Source organism: Prionailurus viverrinus, chromosome B3 (genome assembly GCF_022837055.1).
Source record: "Prionailurus viverrinus isolate Anna chromosome B3, UM_Priviv_1.0, whole genome shotgun sequence".
Taxonomy (NCBI): Eukaryota; Metazoa; Chordata; class Mammalia; order Carnivora; family Felidae; genus Prionailurus; species Prionailurus viverrinus.
The window spans coordinates 100955336-100976304 of NC_062566.1; the positions used below are offsets into that span (position 1 = coordinate 100955336).

General features: G+C 38.6%; 1 long non-coding RNA gene across 1 annotated transcript; it reads right to left on the reverse strand.

Moving 5' to 3' along the window:
- Positions 1-100: 100 nt before the first annotated feature.
- Positions 101-20612, reverse strand: LOC125167359 (uncharacterized). Its single transcript, XR_007152770.1, has 4 exons — positions 20317-20612; positions 18918-18971; positions 15605-15687; positions 101-1392 (listed from the first exon to the last, which is right to left on the reverse strand). It is a non-coding gene; the product is annotated as an uncharacterized LOC125167359 (long non-coding RNA).
- Between the last annotated feature and the right edge of the window lie 357 nt (positions 20613-20969).

Genomic DNA, 20969 nt, shown 5'->3' on the forward strand with positions numbered 1-20969 from the left:
TAACCGAGTACATATTTACTTACTTGGCATTAAAATGTTGGTTTAGGTTTACTGAAAAAAATTCCTTAAGTGAAAATACTACAAAAAGAAACTTGGGAATCATTCATTCAGAGTTCCATTTCATCACTCGCCTAGAATCTAAAGATCATTTATCGCTGGGCTTTTGTGAAGTAAGTCCCTACCAACTCGGTAGGTATTATTTGATGCCGCTACTCTGTTTTACATTTAGTAAAATGACGGTTGGCCAGCAGCCACTGTTAACCTTGAAGTGTGACACATAAGAAAGGTTTTAGGCTCAAAAGTGAATTTTTTTTCCCTTTTATTGCGGTGAGGAGTGGGTTTAAGGAGCCACAAAGTCCCTATTCTGTCACTTCAAAAATTTCTTGATCTGTAAAGTTCAACTAAAGTACCCAGATTTAGCTAAATAAGAAGTTAGACTACAATTGGTATTGAGGCCTGTAAGAACCACTGTCATAACCTGAACAGTACTCAAAGCAGGAAGAAACAGTTTGTAACTCAGGCCAAGTATGCCAAGTCTACACACCCTTTACTGGGTTCATGCCAGTATCACTCTCAACTGTCATGCTTTCCTAAGAAGGTCATGTACTCATTGGAGTTTAGCAGCAGGATACTGCTGGACTTTGAACATCTCTGTAGTTCAAATAGCAAATCATTAGACATGAGTAGCTAACTACTATACAAACAAGTCAAGATTATTTACCATTACCACAGCTTTTATATAAAATAAAACTACCTGCTACATTTTATTCTATTGTGCTGTGAATTCACATCAGTATAGGGGCACCTGGGGTCAGGTGGTAGAGCATGTGACTCTGGATCTCAGGGGTGGTGGGGAGTTCAAGCCCCATGATGGGCATAGAGAGGTTCCTTGAAACAAAAAATTCACATCAGTATAGCTAAAAAAAGCCCTTTAAAAGAATAGACACTGGTTCTAAAGAAATTTCTAACTTTGAAGAGAGAAGCCACCTAAAAACTATAGATACTGTAACATAGATAACTGGAAAACTGTATAAACAGATATACCTATTTCAGCTATGAGACTTTCATACATATTATATATAAAATTAATAATCTAGGTTCAACTGTGGGAGGCACTCTGTAATTGCACCAATGAAATATTGATTAGCCTTTGTGGGGGGAAAAAAGCTGGTACATTTTACTTTGATAAGATTATAAATTTATTTTCAGAAAAGATCCAGTACCTTATTTACTGTAAACTCTCTTGATATGGGCACCTGAAAAGAGAAATCAAAAATGTTTTAAAGAATCAAGTTTTAGGTTAGGGATTATAAAAAATATATTTAGACTATTAAAGCACTTATCTGATTAAGACTATCCATTTGCTTCTATTTCCATCATTCATAAAGGGACCTGAAAAATAAAAGAAAAATCAGTTGTAGGTCGTATGTTTTCCTTTCTTTTTTATTAAAAAAAAATTTTTTTTAATCTCTATTTATTTTTGAGAGAGAGACAGCATGTGAGCAGGGGAGGAGCAGAGAGAGAGGGAGACACAGAATGCGAAGCAGGCTCCAGGCTCTGAGCTGTCAGCACAGAGCCTGATCCGGGGCTGGAGCTCACAAACTGGAATCACAAACTGTGAGATCATGACCTGAGCCAAAGTCAGACGCTCAACTGACTGAGCTACCCAGGTGCCCCAGTATGTTTTACTCTTCAAATTAAGATTACAAATTAATGTTTTTTTTCTCATTTTGTAAAAACACCCACTTACCCAAATGCTATTAAGAAACTAGAGAAAATCCACAAATGAAAATCAAATCTTGGGCACATGCACCCCAATGTTTATATTTACAGCAGCACTATCAACAATAGCCACATTATGGAAAGAACCCAAATGGCCATACGGACTGATGATTGGATAAAGAAGATGTGGGGTATGTGTGTGTACGTATAGTGTGTGTGTGTGTTCCTCCATGATCAAAAAATGAAATCTTGCCATTTGCAACAATGTGGACGGAACTAGAATGTATTATGCTAAGAGAAATAAGTCAGAGAAAGAGAAATACATGAATTTAAGAAACACAACAGATGAACATAGGGGAAGGGAAGAAAAAAATAAGACAAAAACAGGGAGACAAACCTTAAGAGACCCTTAAATACAGAGAACAAACAGCTTTGCCGGAGGGGTGCTGGGCATTAAGGAGGGCACTTGTTGGGATGAGCACTGGATTATATGTAAGTTGATCATTCACTAAATATACTCCTGAAACCATTATTACATTATATGTTAACTAACTTGGATTTAAATAGAAAGTTTTAGGAAATGTGAATATCATCAGCTGTTGCACTGTAAGTACAAGACAATTTAATACAGTAAGATTAAATACCCTTTAATTAAAAAATCAAGTCTTATGTAGAACATTCAGATATTCTCTAAATTTTGAATTCCTTATTTTTGGAAATGGAACCCAGACCTATTTTATTTTGCATTCCTGCACTCTGTCATGTCCTACATTGTATTTGCCATGCTTAGGCTATTTAATAGTGCTTTTCCTAAGGACTTCCACCACCTGCCAAAGAAAGCCTTCTAAAGTGATTGTCAGATTTCTCCCTCTTGGCCCTGTTATATGTGTCCTATAAAAGTGGTCCAACTATTTTCTTTTTAAAAAAAGAATTCCAAAACTGAAATGTGTATGAGTGCAACTACTCTTAACCCCCACCAAGTAAAGCTTTTATTCTACCACTGATATTGTGTGTGCATCTATTAAGGTGTTCACTTTAATAAATTAAGTGTACCTCCCCACCATCCCAGCCCATGGGAGAGGTGTTCAAGAAATCCTGTCTTTGTATCCACTGGGTGTGAGCAGCAACACAGTAGGCATTCAAATGCTAAAGGTACTTTTTTTTTTTTTTTTTGAGCATTTGAATTACTTTTATTAAAAGATTGTAGTTGTGTATCCCTATGGAAAGTACAGGGTTATTTAAAGTTTACCTTCAACGCCAAATTTTTCTGCATAACATTACATTAGATGACATTAGAAATAATGGGTACTTCAAAACTTACCTGTTTAGATTTAACTAGCATTTATTGAACATCTACTAAGAATCAAATGCCTTCACTTCTTTGGTCTCATTTAATCTGATCTACAGGTACATATTTAAAATACTGAAATAATTCATAATAGTTAACTGCAGGATATGCATACTATTTAAAAACACTGGATCAAAACTGTATCCATCAGGGGTTTTTAAAACTAAGATGAGCATGGTTTATGATTTGGAAAGATCTGGAAACCCCAAACTCAGAAAATATATAAACTCCCTGGGATTTTTTTTTTTTTTTATATAGAAGCACTATAATGACAGGATTTTTCTTGATAAAAGAAAAAAGAGCTTCCTCTCGGCTACCACTAATCACAAGAGCTTCAGAGTAAAAAATTAACATTGTAATTAAAACCAGGACAGCAGCTGATAAGCCAATGTAGGTTTCAAACTGGCTTTTGTCACTTAATAACTGTGTCACCTCGGGCAACTTACTTAATTTCCTCATCTATAAAATAAGGATTATGTACCATTTACAATGGCATCAAAACCAGGAATACTTACTTAGGTATAAACTTTAATTTGTATAAGATTTTATGTTGAAAATTATAAAATGGTGACACTGACAATGAACTACATAAACTGATCAGAAGGCTCAGCACTGTCAATTCTCCCTAACCTGATTTATAGATACAATGTAAAACCCAATCAAATTTGCAAGAGGCCTTTTTTGGGGGTGGCAGGAAATCAAGTGGTTTGTAAAATTTATATAGGAAAAGGAATTAGAATAGCCAAAGCAATTTTGAATAAGAAGACAAGGCCAACACCACCTGATCTGAAGACTTACTATAATATAAAGTTCATGTAATAAACATTATTAATGGAATAGAATGGAGTCTTAAAAGAGACTGACAAATATGGTCAATTGACAAAAGGGAAAAGGGAAGTCAGTGGAGAAGGACAGCGCTTTTCCACACGTGGTGCTGGAATAACTGGACATCTATATGCAAAAACACCAGAAAACAAGTCATACCTTGTACCAAATGCGTAAGTCAAGGTGACCATATACCAAAACTCAACTAAAACTTTCTTTTTTTTTTTTTTTTTTTCAACGTTTATTTATTTTTGGGACAGAGAGAGACAGAGCATGAACGGGGGAGGGGCAGAGAGAGAGGGAGACACAGAATTGGAAACAGGCTCCAGGCTCTGAGCCATCAGCCCAGAGCCCGACGCGGGGCTCGAACTCACGGACCGCGAGATCGTGACCTGGCTGAAGTCGGACGCTCAACCGACTGCGCCACCCAGGCGCCCCTCAACTAAAACTTTCTAAGAAGAAAACAGAAGATCTCTGAGACTGGTTTAAAAAATTCTTGGTTAGATACCATACCAAATGATGTATAAATGAAAACTGACAAACTCAATTTCACCAAAATTAAAAGCTGCTCTCCTAAAAACACCAAGAGAATGAATAAACAAAGACAAACTCTTAAGGGGAAAATATTTACAAATCACACATCTGACAGTGGATGTGTATTCAGAATGTATAAAGAACTCTCAAAATTCAACAATTAAGAAAACCACCCAGTTTTTAAAAATGGACAAAAGGTTTAAACAGACAATTCATACTACAAAACCCCCCCCCTAATATTCCTTCTTAAACTATCCCACCCCTTTAAGAGGGAACTACCTTACTTATATGTATCTCTACTCCTAAACACCAACTCTTAAAAAGTAAACGCTGGTGTACTGTAGTTAATGCATAAAGGCTGCTGAAGAGTAAAGGGTCCTTATACAGCTTGAGTTTGTGTTTGAAATTTATGATTTGAACTTTTAATTTTTACTATGTGGAAACAAAATAGCATTTTAGGAAAATTCATTTAAAAATAAAGGAGTTCGGGGCGCCTGGGTGGCACAGTCGGTTAAGCGTCCGACTTCAGCCAGGTAACGATCTCGTGGTCCGGGAGTTCGAGCCCCGCGTCAGGCTCTGGGCTGATGGCTCAGAGCCTGGAGCCTGTTTCCAATTCTGTGTCTCCCTCTCTCTCTGCCCCTCCCCCGTTCATGCTCTGTCTCTCTCTGTCCCAAAAATAAATAAACGTTGAAAAAAAAATTTTTTTTAAATAAAGGAGTTCAACTATACAACTGATATGGGAAAGGGAACTATTAAAAACTTTTAACCACGAAAACCCAACAAGGCTTTAAGACCAATGTATGAAGAGAGAATTATTCTTAAAACAGCACCAAGAAAATACTGATAATTTAGAGAAAGGGAAATGGTATACAAGAATTGTAGGTATAAAGAGGATAACTCATCACCTTTAGTAGATAGACTGGTCTGGGTGAGCAGCAACTAGACGGCAACAAGCAATCATTTGGAGGCCTGAAGTGTATCAGACTGCCAGGAAAGATTATATATAAAATGTTTAAAAATAAGATATAATTCCTTTCCTGGTAAGAAAAACACATTTAAAAATCATTAGCAAGGTACAAGTTTCCCCTGCCATATAGAAAAGTATGAAGTAGAGGGTTCCTACAAAACCTTTCATAAGCCAAAATGGCATAAAGTGAAGAAATTACCATTAATTTACATTGAAAAATTTTTGAGCATTCCCAAACCCTGAAAATAACCTTTCTTTTTAAAATTTTTTTAATGTTTATTTTTTAGAGGGAGATAAGAGCCTGAGTAGGGGAAGGGCAGAGAGACAGGTAGACAGAACCTGAGGCAGGATCCAGGCTCTGAACTGTCAGCACAGAGCCCAACATGGGGCTTGAATCCCTGAAACATGAGATCATGACCCGCTTAAGTGACTGAGCCATGCAGGCGCCCCTGAAAATAAACTGTATTAGTCTTTTCTGGCTTTTGGTAGCAAAAATGGGTACTAATGTAGGTCTTTTGTTAAAAGAGATGTGGTATGATATAGACTTTTGAAAAGCAGGGATAATTGTATCAGAATATGTATGCATGTTTTAGTATGAGTAACATATACTGTATGTATCCACTGAACTACAAATGTGTGCTTTGGGAAGGGGGAAGAAGATAAATTCTGACAAACAAGAAAGAGAATCTGGGGCAGTTTCCTGGAGATCTGGTAGATGAACTCTCCAATCGGTGAATTTAGGAGAAGAACTACAGATGGCAATAGTTACCAGAAAAAAACTTCTGAGATGCCACTAACCGAAACAAAGTAAAAAGTCTAACCAATATAAGATTATGAGGAACATAATCTAGATGACAGTGGGAATGCATGGAGTAGATAATAGTTTCTCCATCTGGTTCAAAGAACACATGCCTAAGAATTCTCCATAGATTTGAATTCACGAGGTCTGAAGTGAGGCCCAGGATTTGTATTTTCAACAAGTATCTGGTGTGATGCTTATGAATACACTAAAATTTGAGAATCACTGATTTAGACACAGGTTAGTAAAAGAAGAACTAACCGAAACAGTTAAAGGGTTTCAAGAGAGGAGATTTCTGTTACAGAGCAAAGTGGAGGATGAAGCTATAGGGACTGACAGTTACTGATGAAACTTTTCTTTCACTGGATTTTTAAAGAAATACAAGTATCAGAAATAGGAATATGTATCTAGATGATGAAAAGGGAAGTTTCTGGTAGAAACCTTATAGTAGATGGTATTGAATATCTTACGATTCAGCATCAGTTTTCTGAACATTTCCAATATGAGGGTGGACACAAAGCATAAGTGCTCAAGGATTAAACAGCATCTTTCATATTTTACTGACGGATCAACGAAGAGAAACAGCTCTGACTTAAGGCAGGTCAGGTTAATTTGGTCAGAGAAATTTCATAGAACTTGGTCCCACCACTGCAAAAGAACCTTAATACAAGATTCCCTTACCATCAATAGGAAGGGATTCAGGTTTACATTGAAAATATGTTCCACTAACACATTCTATTAACACCTAATTAAAAGTTCATTTCATAAGATAAAAAAAGATAATTTGTAATGTATAGCTAAATGTTCTATTTACCATTTTAGTTGCAAAAGAATTGTTAACGTTTCCCTTAAAGATATTCAATATTCACAATGTAGCCAATTTCTATTTGAATCACCACTTGACCTTTAACCTGTCCCTATGGAAAAAGGATTAAATGTGTGGCTGAATGGAAGTTTTTATGTGTTTCTAGAGGAAAAAGTCTACTAGAAATGAACATAGATTCTTCCTTCACAGGCAATATAATGATTCATTCAGTACCTGACACACATTTGACATGGAAAGCCTAAAGGCAAGCCACAATGTTGGCAAGTCATGCACTAATTATTTCTGACAACAAAAAGTTTCTTTTCCTTCCTGGCAGCCCTGTTTCAGGATATGAAGCCAAATGAAGCTTTCTGACATATGACTTCATTGTAGACATGATGTGCCACCCCCCACCCCCCATCTAGATACTTGGACAGCCTCCAAAATGAAATTCAGGAGAGACGCTTTAAACAAAACTCAGGAGAGGCTACTTTAAATCCATTCTTTTCCCTAAATGGAAATCTGACAAAACAGGAAGTACTTGGCAGCATATAGGAAGGAGCAAGTTCTGTGGTTTACGTACTTACTGGTAACAGACTAGTTTTTCGTGACTGTGTAATAAAATGCAGAACTTCACGTTTGAGAGGAAAACAGACAAAATTTACCTTGGTTACCAAGGTTCCCTCAGCAATTTAAAGGTCTTAAGGACAGTATCACATAGTACATAAACGAATAAGAAATGGGAAGATGACTTTTATTTTTGTTGTGTTCTCTCATATAAAAATCCCCTCCCTGTCTTGTGTACCACGATCTAAGTCACCAAAATTATACAAACACTGCAGGCAGTTTTATGACTGCACATAAACTGAACAAACATAAATACTAAAAGCAAAAAATAAAAGCAAAAACAAAAAAACAGCTTGTTTTGTTTGAAGGAACCAACTTGGGGAAGAGATTTTTGTTTATGTTTCCAGAGGATTCAAGGTATCCCTAAATACAAATAAATATAAGTCCCTAAGTGGGCCATTAATATCAGCAGACTCAAAAACACACTACCAAACATATTATAAACCAACGAAAAGAAAATGAAAACTCCCCCTTGCTCCCATACCCCATGACACCATGTCTTTCAGCTGCTCCCCACCCTACCCCAATCCCGCTGCTGTTGAAACTAGAAGCATTTCCAGGTAACAATTTGTATCTTAACTTTTAAGCTATCACAATTAGGAGTACAACATTGTATCGAAGTGCCTAGTGAATGTTTAACACGGGATGTAAGGGATTATTATCTAGTCCATTCTTCCCACCCAAAAAGCAGGTTGAGATCCACAGTAAGTCAGGAAATGAATTTTGTCAGTCCTAACAGACTTAAAAAAAACATACAGGAGAAAATATTGGCGTATGCTGTACTTTGTTTTGTGTGTGGGCAGTACACATACATAGACAAAACAGAAACTTCACTATGACATTAATTAGTGATCTTCCTTATTATTTCAAATATCTGTTTTGCCAAACAATGAAAATAATGAGAATGCCTATTAACTACAACAATGAGGTAGGTAGGACATTAAAGCTTCTGTCAGAATTTGATCCTATGAGATAGGAATAGCAGCAACTTCGTTAAGTGCTAAAATTATTGAGTCAATGCCTCAATGATTCAGATTCTCAGGGGTTGTTAAATATCAATCAGTTAACCTTTCAGACACAGATATCAGAAGTGTGTTCAGAAATTCTTATTTGAAAAATATGGTGCTGGATTTAAGTACATTAAGAGCTGTAAGTATCTAGGCCCGTGCCCTTTATCTCTAACAGCAGACACTCAAGCAGAGTAATGTATCCCAGGTCACAGCCAATGAGAACATGCTTATGATTAGAACAGAGAACATACGGTTTTCAAATCCAGCGTTCCTATATTAAGATGCATATTCAATCCAACATCCCACTGAACTACTGTAGAAATTCTGAGAATTTTTGAGCTAAGAGTAACATAATTGCCACTTTAGCTTCATGAATGCCTAATATCAGCCTGATACCTTAACTCATTTCCACCAGTCCCATTTCTTCTAAAGCTAGAGGCCAGACCCTATCAACATTATAGTAACCAAAGATCAGTGTCCTCAGAAACATCTCTCCAGCTTCTATTCTCCGACTACTTCTACTTTCATGCCTAGAGGCATAATGGTGATAAGAAAAAATGTATTTGTAAAGTGAGATTACCGACTGAGCCAGGTGGTTTGTATATTGTTATTGGCAGCAGATGTACCCTTAGTCCTGGCCAAACTTTTAATAAATTTGGACCACTGGTGATAAGGAAGTTTGGTGGGTGGGTACATCCATGAAAACAACAACAACAACAGCAACACCACCCCCAGTCCCTCTGGTGGTTCATTAGATATACTTTTAAAAATGGCATGAAAACATTCCAATGAAAATTCTTCACCTGTGGATAATCCCCATAGTGCTCTGCTCCCTACATTGAATCAGACTCAATTCCTAAAACCTCAAGCGATCTCATTTTAAGTAACTGATCAGGCAAGAGGCTCCTAGTGTACAAACACTGACAAAGCACATTTTTACTGGCATGCATTCATTCATTAAATATCACCTCTAAGCTTGCTATATATTTTACAAACTTCCACTCCACAAATGAGTGCCTCCTAAGTGCCAACACTTATGACAGGTTCTAAACTTACAAAGATGGATAAGGTATTGTCCTAACTTAGTGAAGAACATGTGAGTGAATAAGAAACTAAAATGTAATATAGAAAGTGACAGGAATCATGTTAAGAGAAAATATATGAAATTCACAGGGACAAATTACCTAAAGAGGGATCATGGAAAATTTCACTCAAAAAGTAGCATTTGCAGAGTGCACGGGTGGCTCAATTAGTTGAGCATCTGACTCTTGATTATGGGCTCAGGTTATGATCCTAGGGTTGTGGGATTGAGCCCCGGGTCGGGCTCCATGCTGAGCGTGGGGCTTGCTTGGGATTCTCTCTCCTACATGTGCTTGCTCTCTAAAAAAAAAAAAAAATTAGTGTTGATTGGGGGGCATTCTAGATTGTGGGGAAAGTATGAATAAAAACAACACGGAAAACACAGAGTTTGTATAGGGGAGCCGTGAAAGCTTTAGTGTGACTGCAGCAAATTAGTTTAGAGACAGACTGATATGACATTCAGTAAGGTCTAGAATGGGAGGCAAAGAGTCTACATGCTTTATTTGTATGTGGAAATATAATGTATTGTTTTAAAAGCTGCTAGAATGACAGACCCTACATAACAGCATTATACACACTAACACCACCTAATATCTGAATGTTTCCTAAACACTGGGCATTATTCTAGCACTTTACATGTACTAACTCATTTAATACTAAACTGTCAGGGCAGTTCTACTCATATCCTCCCCATTTTACAGATGAGGCAGAGAAATTAAGAAATGTGCTCTAAACCACCCATCTCACAAAAAGCCTGGCCACAGCTACACATTCTAAAAATTTTTTTTTTTTCAACGTTTATTTATTTTTGGGACAGAGAGAGACAGAGCATGAACGCGGGAGGGGCAGAGAGAGAGGGAGACACAGAATCGGAAACAGGCTCCAGGCTCTGAGCCATCAGCCCAGAGCCTGACGCGGGGCTCGAACTCACGGACCGCGAGATCGTGACCTGGCTGAAGTTGGACGCTTAACCAACTGCGCCACCCAGGCGCCCCAAGAGCTACACATTCTAATGCTGCAAGTATCTTCTTTGCTTTCCCTAAACTACTTTTTAAATTTTTTTTTTAAACATTTATTCATTTTTGAGAGACAGAGCATGAGTGGGGGAGGGGCAGTGAGAGAGAGAGAGAGAGAGAGAGAGAGAGAGAGAGAGAGAGAAGGAGAGACAAAATCCGAAGCAGGCTCCAGGCTCTGAACTGTTAGCACAGAGCCCAACACGGGCTCAAACTCACCAACCACAAGATCATGACCCAAGCTGAAGTCAGATGCTTAACCAATTGAGCCATCCAGGCACCCCTCCCTAAACTACTTTTAAAAGCTATGGTTCTAATGGGGACATGGTGAAGGCCTAAATGCCATGCAGGTAGCTCCAATCACTTATTTTGAAAAATAAAAGGTACCAAAGTTAAGGGATTAATAAAAAGCAATGAAAACATACACAAAACCACGTATTTGTTACAAATTAAAAATGCTGAAAACTTATGCACAAATATTTCTAAATGTATTACTTTTTCCTCAATTTGTAAACAGATTATGTCTTGTAACTCAAAGCTAGCAATATGATGGGAAGAGTTTTAAATACCTATTTAAATGAGATCAAAGACAGCTTTTTTTTTTTAAGTTTATTTTTATTAAGCGGGGGTGGGGCAGGGACAGAGAGAGAACCCCAAGCAGGCTCCCTGCTCTTAGTGTGAAGCCCAACAAGAATCGTGAGATCATGACGGGAGCCAAAATCAAGAGTCTGATGCTTGACTAACTAAGCCACCCAGGCACCCTAAGGAGAGTCCTGATATATATAGTGAAGTGGCTCAAATTTCATAACCTCATATATTATCCCAAATGGATTAAGTTTTATAAAAACTGATTAAAAAGGATAATCAGAAACAAAGAGGGAAAAAATTGAGTACTGTGATTGATACAGAACTATTATTTAAAAAGCCTGTTTTTTCTAAGACAAAATAATAACTTTTTCCTTGGTAAGTAGCAGAAAACATTTTTTAAAACCCTAAGAAAAAAAGGGCAGAGACACCAAGGGAGATTAACTGATAAAAGTAAGCTCTTTCTCTTGAAGAACACTCAAAAATTAGCCTATTACATGTTTTGACATTTCTCATTGTTAAAGCCCTTCCTTACACTGAGCACTTTAATTTCATCTGTTGAAATAAAAGTGGTTTCCGAAAACAAGACAATTAACATCTTTACTTAGATTTTAGATATTTAAAGAATCTTGGCTAAACATTCATGTTCCACACACATCTGTTACTTCTCTGTATTTTGTTAAAGTTAAAAGAAAACACACAAAATTTAGTCCACTGGGAAAGAGGAGGGAAAAATATTTCACCCCATATATTTGAACAATTTAATGGACACTGGGATGGCTCAGTTGGGTAAACAACTGACTCTTGATTTTGGCTCAGGTCATGATCTCACAGTTTGAGATCGAGCCCCAAGTCAGGCTCTGTGCTGACAGCGTGGAGCCTGCTTGGGATTCTCTTTCCCTCTCCCTGGTTCTCTCTCTCAAAATAAATGAATAAACATTAAAAAAAAATTAAAAGCATACATGTATTTTTGTAAGATGCTACCTTAAAACTATTTTTTTCAATAATGAAGAACTTCTCCTTTAAGTATGCAAATCATTTGATTTCCCTGCACTTATTTTACTTATTAATTCACTTTAATTTTTCATTTCAAGTTGTACTTTTTTTTAAAGTTCACTTACTTATGTAAGTAATCTCTATACCCAACGTGGGGCTCAAACTCAGCACCCCAAGATCAAGAGTTGAATGCTCTTCTGAGCCAGCCAAGTTGTACTTTAAAAATCAGAAGTAAGAAAGCCTTGATATGGGCGCCTGGGTGGCTCAGTGGGTTAAGTGTCTGGCTCTTGATTTTGGCTCAGGTCATGATCCCACAGTTCGTGAGTTTGAGGCCCACATCAGGCTCCATGCTGATAACATGGAGCCTGCTTAGGATTCTTTCCCCATCTCTCTACCTCTCTCCCACTCAAGCTGATGCTCTCTTTCAAAACAAAAACAAACTTAAAAAAAAAAAAGAAACAAAGACTTGATAAAACCACTAAAATCTAATAGAAGAATGGAATTAGAAATCAAAATATAAAAAACAATGTAAGGTCCAGCATATGCCTTGTCCCAATTAGGGCTTCCGAGGCACTTTGATAAAAGAAGAATAAATGCTTACCAGACATTTCAAGCTCTAACTAGCATGTTTAAAACTGATTTCATTTTCCTTACACATCAGTGTCTTTTTCTGACCTACAAAACTTGTTAATGGTATGAACTATTCCCTGTTCTTTAAAATTTTGAGTGTTTTGTTTTCTTCTTTACTGCTACAATCAAGTAGAGGTCAAATACTGTCAACTCTTTTTTCCCCTCAAATTTCTTGCTCACTTATTCCTTCCCCTCTCTCCGTCTGACTCTAGTTTCATGCATGCAGATGTATTGCAAAAATATCTTGTCTCCCTACCTCCAATTCCTGTATCATTTCTTCAGTCACACTGGACACTGTTTCCAAGTGACTTCCAAATAGTACATTTTGTGTACATCATATCCCTCTGTGCCTATTCAAAAACCCTCAACAAAAATAACTAAAATTGAAAAAGAAATCTATAAGGAAAAATATCTGCAGCCAATTACTACTAAATATTACATAAAAAACTCAAAGAAATAAAACATCAAGACTCTCACATAAATGGACAGAGATCTTAAAGAGAGAACTTGTCTAGTACCAAGAATCACCTGAAATTGCAGGGGCGCCTGGGTGGCGCAGTCGGTTAAGCGTCCGACTTCAGCCAGGTCACGATCTCGCGGTCCGGGAGTTCGAGCCCCGCGTCAGGCTCTGGGCTGATGGCTCGGAGCCTGGAGCCTGCTTCCGATTCTGTGTCTCCCTCTCTCTCTGCCCCTCCCCCGTTCATGCTCTGTCTCTCTCTGTCCCCCCCCCCCCCCAAAAAAAAAAAAAAGTTGAAATTGCAGAAAAAGGTCCTAATTCACTAGTTAACAACAAAAATATTACAAGGAAAAGGAGAGCTCGACATATTTTGCACTTACAAATTAGCAAAAGTGATTATAATTATATACTACCCAATTCAGGTAGCTAATGTCACAGAGAGGGTGACAATCAATCCTGAAACAATGGTCCAAAAGACTGAAAATATCATATGCACATAGATGATAAATGCAGAATACTGAAAAACCTGAAACCTAAATGGTCAAGAAATACAAAAATGAAGCTGAAGATAAAACAGTTTGATGGATTGTTTTCACACATCAAAATTATAATGGGTATTGTGTGGTCACACTGAATGCTTATTACAACGTTAAAGGAACAAAAAAAAAAGTAAAAATTAATAATAAAGAAAAATATGCATAAGGACAAGGACATTTAAAAAATCTAACGTTAGGGGCACCTGGGTGGCTCAGCTGGTTAAGTGTCTGACTTTGGCTCAGGTCATGACCTCAAAGTTTCTGAGTCTGAGCTCTGCCATCAGGCTCTGTGCTGCTGATATAGAGCCTGCTTGGGATTCTCACCATCTCCTCTCTCTGCCCCTCCCCCACTTGCCTTTTCACGCTCTCTCTCAAATTAAACAAACTTAAAAAATAAAAAAAACAAACCAATGTTATCAGAGTGGGATTAAAAGAGATGGGTTTAGTTGCATTGTGATCTGTTAAAATGTGAGACTAAAACAAAATAATCTTTATTTTCTGCTCACATCCCAGCTTTCAAAGCCCTCACAAGGTTCCCAAACCAGTATAGAGGACAAGCACCCCACACAACCGATGTGAAGCTAATTCTAGAAATGTTGACAAGCTGACCTCATGCAATTTTTCCAATGTAATCTTTAGTCATTCATCCTCTCCGAAATGGTTTATTCACTTCCCCAAACATAACTTTCTTTATATAATTACGTTCTTAATCACCATTTTCCACCCACTAAGAAAGTCCGAGATCTTCCTTTCTTCTAATTTTACAAATGATCTCTCACTAACCCTGAAAAACCTTCAATGATCACTAAACAAATTTCTTTTCATTCTGCATTATAAAACAATTTGTATTTTATTTTTTTTTAATATTTTTATTATTTTTGAGACAGAGAGAGACAGGGCATGAGCAGGGGAGGGGCAGAGAGAGGGGGGCACACAGAATCTGAAGCAGGCTCCAGACTCCGAGTCGTCAGCACAGAGCCCGATGCGGGGCTCGAACTCACGAACCGCGAGATCATGACCTGGGCTGAAGTCGGACACTTAACCGAGCCACCCAGGTACCCCAACAATTTGTATTTTAAAAAACAATTAAATCTCAACTGTATACTGAACTTTGATAAATTATCTTGTAAGCCATGATTTAAATCTTTAAAAACTTTCCTGCACTGATTGAATCTTTTGCAATAACTCCATTAACTTTCCACATGTTTAATTATATTCTTTCTTTTATTAATAGTAAGCTCCTTTAGCATAGATCCTTGCCATGTAGGAACATAGGCAGATCCCTAGATCAGCGTGTACCCAAATCCTAAAATATGCCTTCACTCTAGTCTAAATTATGGGTGAAAACACCCAGTAATCTATGCCTCCACACGGCCATAAAATCAGCAGTGACTACCAATAGGGCAAAAGACCACACAGGGATTGCAAAGATAGCTTTGTTACAAAAAAGCAAATTATGTAACTTTCCAAAAAACAACAAAACCATTAGCAAAGCAGGTATGTTCAACACAGCAATCAATCTGTTCTACTTCTCAACATAGACATTTATAGAAACTGTACAATGAAACAAATTCTATCATTTTTCAAGATACACACATATGTAACATATGTATATAACATACTAACTGCTGATCTTAATTACTAAATAAAAGACAAGTAAAACTACATACCAGAAACAGAATTTTCAACAGTAGATCCAGGTCTTTTAAAACTGGAACATCTTCCTTCATTTTCCCACAAAATGAGGTTTATTCTAAAAAACAAAGACTTCCTTTAGTTTTGAGTATGCCACAATCCTCAGAACATAGTCTATTTAATAATCTTAAAAAACAATGAAGCAAAAATTTCACTTCTAAACACTTTCACTGATGAGATCTCTGTCACCTATTTTATTTATTTTTTTTCAACATTTATTTATTTTTGGGACAGAGAGAGACAGAGCATGAACGGGGGAGGGGCAGACAGAGAGGGAGACACAGAATCGGAAACAGGCTCCAGGCTCTGAGCCATCAGCCCAGAGCCTGACGTGGGGCTCGAACTCACGGACCTTGAGATCGTGACTTGGCTGAAGTCGGACGCTTAACCGACTGCGCCACCCAGGCGCCCCTCTGTCACCTATTTTAACATGGGCTCAAAAAAATCATGAATATGTTCAGAGTGTTCCATCATTAAAAATCCAGAAATGGGAACCACATAAATGGGTAAACAAATACACTGGAATGTTCTAATTTGCGGATTTCAGTGTAAAATACTACCTCAAGAAGCTAATTATAAAGCCTTGTTTGAAGCCTTGCCCAAATAAAACATTCTGCCTTCAAAATAGCTTTTTATCACAGAAACACTTAAAAATTTTTGTGATTTTGTTTTTGTAAGGAACATTATTCTAATAGTTTGGACTCAATGGTTACAAAAAAACAAATCAATCATAATTAATTTTTCTCATTAATACCTACGAGATGGTCTAGTGACTTTTCAGTTAATATTCATCTACAGTCACCTCCCATTAAGAGATCATAATGCCCTTAAGATTCTTACCGGGCTCGCTAAATCTATGTTGTATTAGCAATTACAAATCAATTCAATGTTAAAACAAGTATTTGGATCATTAAAACAATTTTGAAGGCTAATACAGCATCTGTGGCACATTACAAGTTCTTAGAAGAGTATTACTGTTAAAGAAAACATTAAGCTGGTTTATTTCATATACTTTACAAAAGCACATACAGGTTCATAAAAAAGACTGACAGAACACCTATCATGTATCAAGTAGGGAAACATAACAGCGACTAAAACCTCAGTTGCTGCCCTCTGGGAATGGAGTCTCAAACTAGGGAAGAGCCTAAGAACTGCACAGCAAATGTGATGAGAGAGATATAAAGGTTCCTGTGAGGGTAAAAAAGCACACAGAAAATGCCCATAAAGATGGAAAACTTTAAGGAAGGCTTCGAGGAAACATAAAATAAACTATACCATAAAAACAGTAGTTTTTAGTATCCTCTAAATGTCACTTCTGTGCAGCAAAATGTTCCACTATACAAACGCCTACCTATTTCAGAGTGAAAAATAAATTAGTTTAAAAAAATCACTTGTAAGGTCCCATAAAAATTCTTAAACTTATTTTAAAAATTATAATTCTACTTGAATAAAAGACCCGAGAGAAAATTTAAAAAATAAAGCGAAAAAGAAATCCACAACAAAACAAAAACTGAGGGAAAAAATAAACGGAAAAAGAACAACAAAAAATGTAGGTACAGTAAAAGCAAAGCTTTCTGATGGGCAGCGGTACAAAGCCTTAAATGCACAATCCTTTTAGCTTATTCCCATTTCTAGGGATTTATTCCAAATAACCAGGAATGTAAAGAAAGATCTAGATGCCTAAAAATTTTAGCCACAGACAGTCCGTTCTCAGACAAAATCTTTTCTAAAACATGCACCAAGATACCAATTCTATCACTGCTGTTATAGAAAAATTAAAATATCATCCAATTACATAAATTATATCTATCCTACAGAAGACTATGCAACTATGAAAAGTGCAAAATATTTCCCATGTTCTTAGTTTTTTCTATAAAGAAAAAAATGAGTGACAAGATAACCATGACTAAAATGACCTTTACTTTATAAAACAACACTGATGAAAAATAAAGAGCCCTCTGTGTCACACAGAATTACAACATAAACTATAATTGCCTTTTGGTGGGAGAAATACAAGAGACTGGTCTTTTCTTCTTTAGGCTTTTTAGTAATTTCCAAATGCCCAGTGACATGCATTATTTGGGTCAGATAGTATAAGTTGGTAGTAGAATTATAGATGATTACTCCCTGGGAAGTTCAGCAGTATTATATCATTTTATAATTTTTTTTTTTTTTTTTAAATTTTTTTTTCAACATTTATTTATTTTTGGGACAGAGAGAGACAGAGCATGAACGGGGGAGGGGCAGAGAGAGAGGGAGACACAGAATCGGAAACAGGCTCCAGGCTCTGAGCCATCAGCCCAGAGCCTGACGCGGGGCTCGAACTCCGGGACCGCGAGATCGTGACCTGGCTGAAGTCGGACGCTTAACCGACTGCGCCACCCAGGCGCCCCTCATTTTATAATTTTCTTTTTTTTTTTTTTTTTTTTTTTTAAATTTTTTTTTTCAACGTTTATTTATTTTTGGGACAGAGAGAGACAGAGCATGAACGGGGGAGGGGCAGAGAGAGAGGGAGACACAGAATCAGAAACAAGCTCCAGGCTCTGAGCCATCAGCCCAGAGCCCGACGCGGGGCTCGAACTCACGGACCGCGAGATCGTGACCTGGCTGAAGTCGGACGCTTAACCGACTGCGCCACCCAGGCGCCCCTCATTTTATAATTTTCTTAAGGAAAAAAAAAAAAAACAATCACTTCTAAACTTTTACTAACATATTTTTTCTATGTGCCAAATTTTTAAGTAGGAAAAAAAAAAAAAACCATGAAAATGTTCATATTATTCTATGACAAAAATATTAAGTACTCAAAAAAATCCAGAAATGGGAACTACACAAATGGGTAAATTCATAAACATGTACTAATTTTGAGATTTCATTCTACAGTATCACATCAGGAAGCTAATTATACAGATTTATTTATTTATTTATTTTTTTTTTTTTAATTTATTTTTGAGACACAGAGAGACAGAGCATGAGCAAGGGAGGGGCAGAGAGAGAGAGGAGGAGACACAGAATCCAAAGCAGGCTCCAGGCTCTGAGCTGTCGGCACAGAGCCCAACGCGGGGCTCAAACTCACCGACGGTCAGATCAGGACTAGAGCTGAGGTGGGGCGCTTAACCGACTGAGCCACCCAGGCGCCCCTACAGATTCATTTAAACCCCTGGTCAAACCAAACTTCTTTCAACCACCATTCTTCCTTTTTGTATTTATGGCTTTATTGGCAGACAACAGTGGTCTGTAAAATTTTAAGTCTACCCATTCTAAAGATTATTCACAGAAATTAAAACTTACCTCAGTAATTCTCTAGGATATGTCACTGAGAGATTTTGGTTTTCTTCAGACCACCTGCCAAAAAAAATCCACAATAAATGATTAAATCATACAGCCATTTTCTAGGCTGGATCCCCACCGATGCAGCAGTAACAAAGGTACTACAAGACTTAAGTTTAATTTTTTTTAAAGCTTGTTTTTATTTATTTGGAGAGAGAGAGAGAGAGAGAGCACAAGTAGGGGAGGAACAGAGAGAGAGGGAGAGGGAGAGAGAGAGAGAGAGAGAGCGCACAAGTAGGGGAGGAACGGAGAGAGAGGGAGAGAGGGAGAGGGAGAGAGGGAGAGAGAGAGGGAGAGGGAGAGAGAGAGAGAGAGAGAGCGCACAAGTAGGGGAGGAACGGAGAGAGAGGGAGAGAGGGAGAGGGAGAGGGAGAGGGAGAGAGGGAGGGAGAGAGAGAGAGAGAGAGAGAGAGAGAGAGAGAGAATCCCAAGCAGGCTCCCTGCTGTCAACGCAAAGCCCAAGTGGGGCTGGAACTCAGGAACTGTGAAATCAGAACCTGAACGGAAATCAAAAGTCGGAGGCTTAACCGACTGGGCCACCCGGGCGCCCCTAACGAAAATAAGTTTAAACAGCTACCTAGACCAGCATGGCTAGGTCACTCAAAAACAGCTACACTCCCATTTTCTTAGTAAGTAATTTTGAGAAAAATCACTGCAGTGATCACTGCAAAAATCTAGTCAGGTATTAACTTTGAATAAACGCAGCGTGGATTATCGACGATATTTCACATTTCCTTATTTCATTCTTTAGAACTTGCCAATTAATACTCCGTTTCCACCATTTCAAATGTGTTTTAACAGAACACAAAGATTCTGCTAACAGAACAAAATCAATGGCTGCCCTGAACAAAGTCCTATCGGGGAGGTCTTCTTATTTAAAGTGTTTTCAGTCCCTACAAAACCACTACTGTTTCCTTTTTAAAAAGTAGCACAGGCTTTGTGCTAAGCGGCAGAGCCGCCTGAGGTTAGAGTAGCAGGGTCTGGGCCAGCTGGTGGATTCCACAACCCGCTGCTTTCGGCAGCTTCCTCAAAGCTTAATCGCGCGAGGAGCACGCGGAAACCTCTCTCCCGACTCAGCTAGGTCTAAGCACCTTGCCTTCCCCGTGTTAATTAATGAGGCGCCCACAGAGCTGGCACTTGGGTAGGGAATATGACAAATTCGCGAAATGCACTTCCAAAGGGAGGAAGAACTGATCAGAGAGGAGAATCCAGAAAATCTCTCGAGAGGGGTGCCAAGGATCAGCCTGGAGAAAGAGACGTGCACGTCCCCTCCGCCCCTTTCTCGCGCGCGGCGGGAGAGGAGGCCTCGCCCCCTTTCATCCCGCCCCCTGCTCCCCACCCCGCCGCAGGGAGAACTTACTTTGCCATGGCCGCCGCGCGGCCCGTCCACTTCCGGTGCCGGTGCCGCTAAAGCTGCGCCATCCCCTAGTCACTCGGACAGCCACAGCTTCCAACCGACCTTTTGACAGGTTCGCGACTCCTCCGACCTTCACAAGGTGCTGTCCTGGAGTGAACCGTGGATAGGTGCCGCACTAAAATGAATCTACAGGATACACAGTCGGCTCTCGTCTCGCCAGAAACGTAAAATGCGATAGAGCTGCGACCACCGCCGCTCAGACAAAATGGCGCCGAGAAGCCGGTTTAGCGCAGGCGCCTTGGAAAGACCCTGCCCCGCCCCCGTGCAAATGCTGGCCGCAGCTCCGGGTTCGGTTTCCATGGGACACTTCGCCGCCAATCCTCGTGCCGAACTGCTCTTCCTGACCCTTCAATTTACCAATCAGTGCTCAGTCATGCACATCCGGAGTCGTCTCAACCAATCATTTTTCAGAACCTGCTTACTCAATACCCAATTCTCCAGTAACGTTAGCCTTCGGAGACAGCCAATCATAAGTGGAAGATGTCCTACCTGCTGTTTTTCGCACCAATCCGTGAAGTTTCTTAGCTACATCCAATGAGGACGGCAGGTAGCGAGCTCCAATCCAAAGCTCTTCGGCGTCATGAGCAGCCAATAGG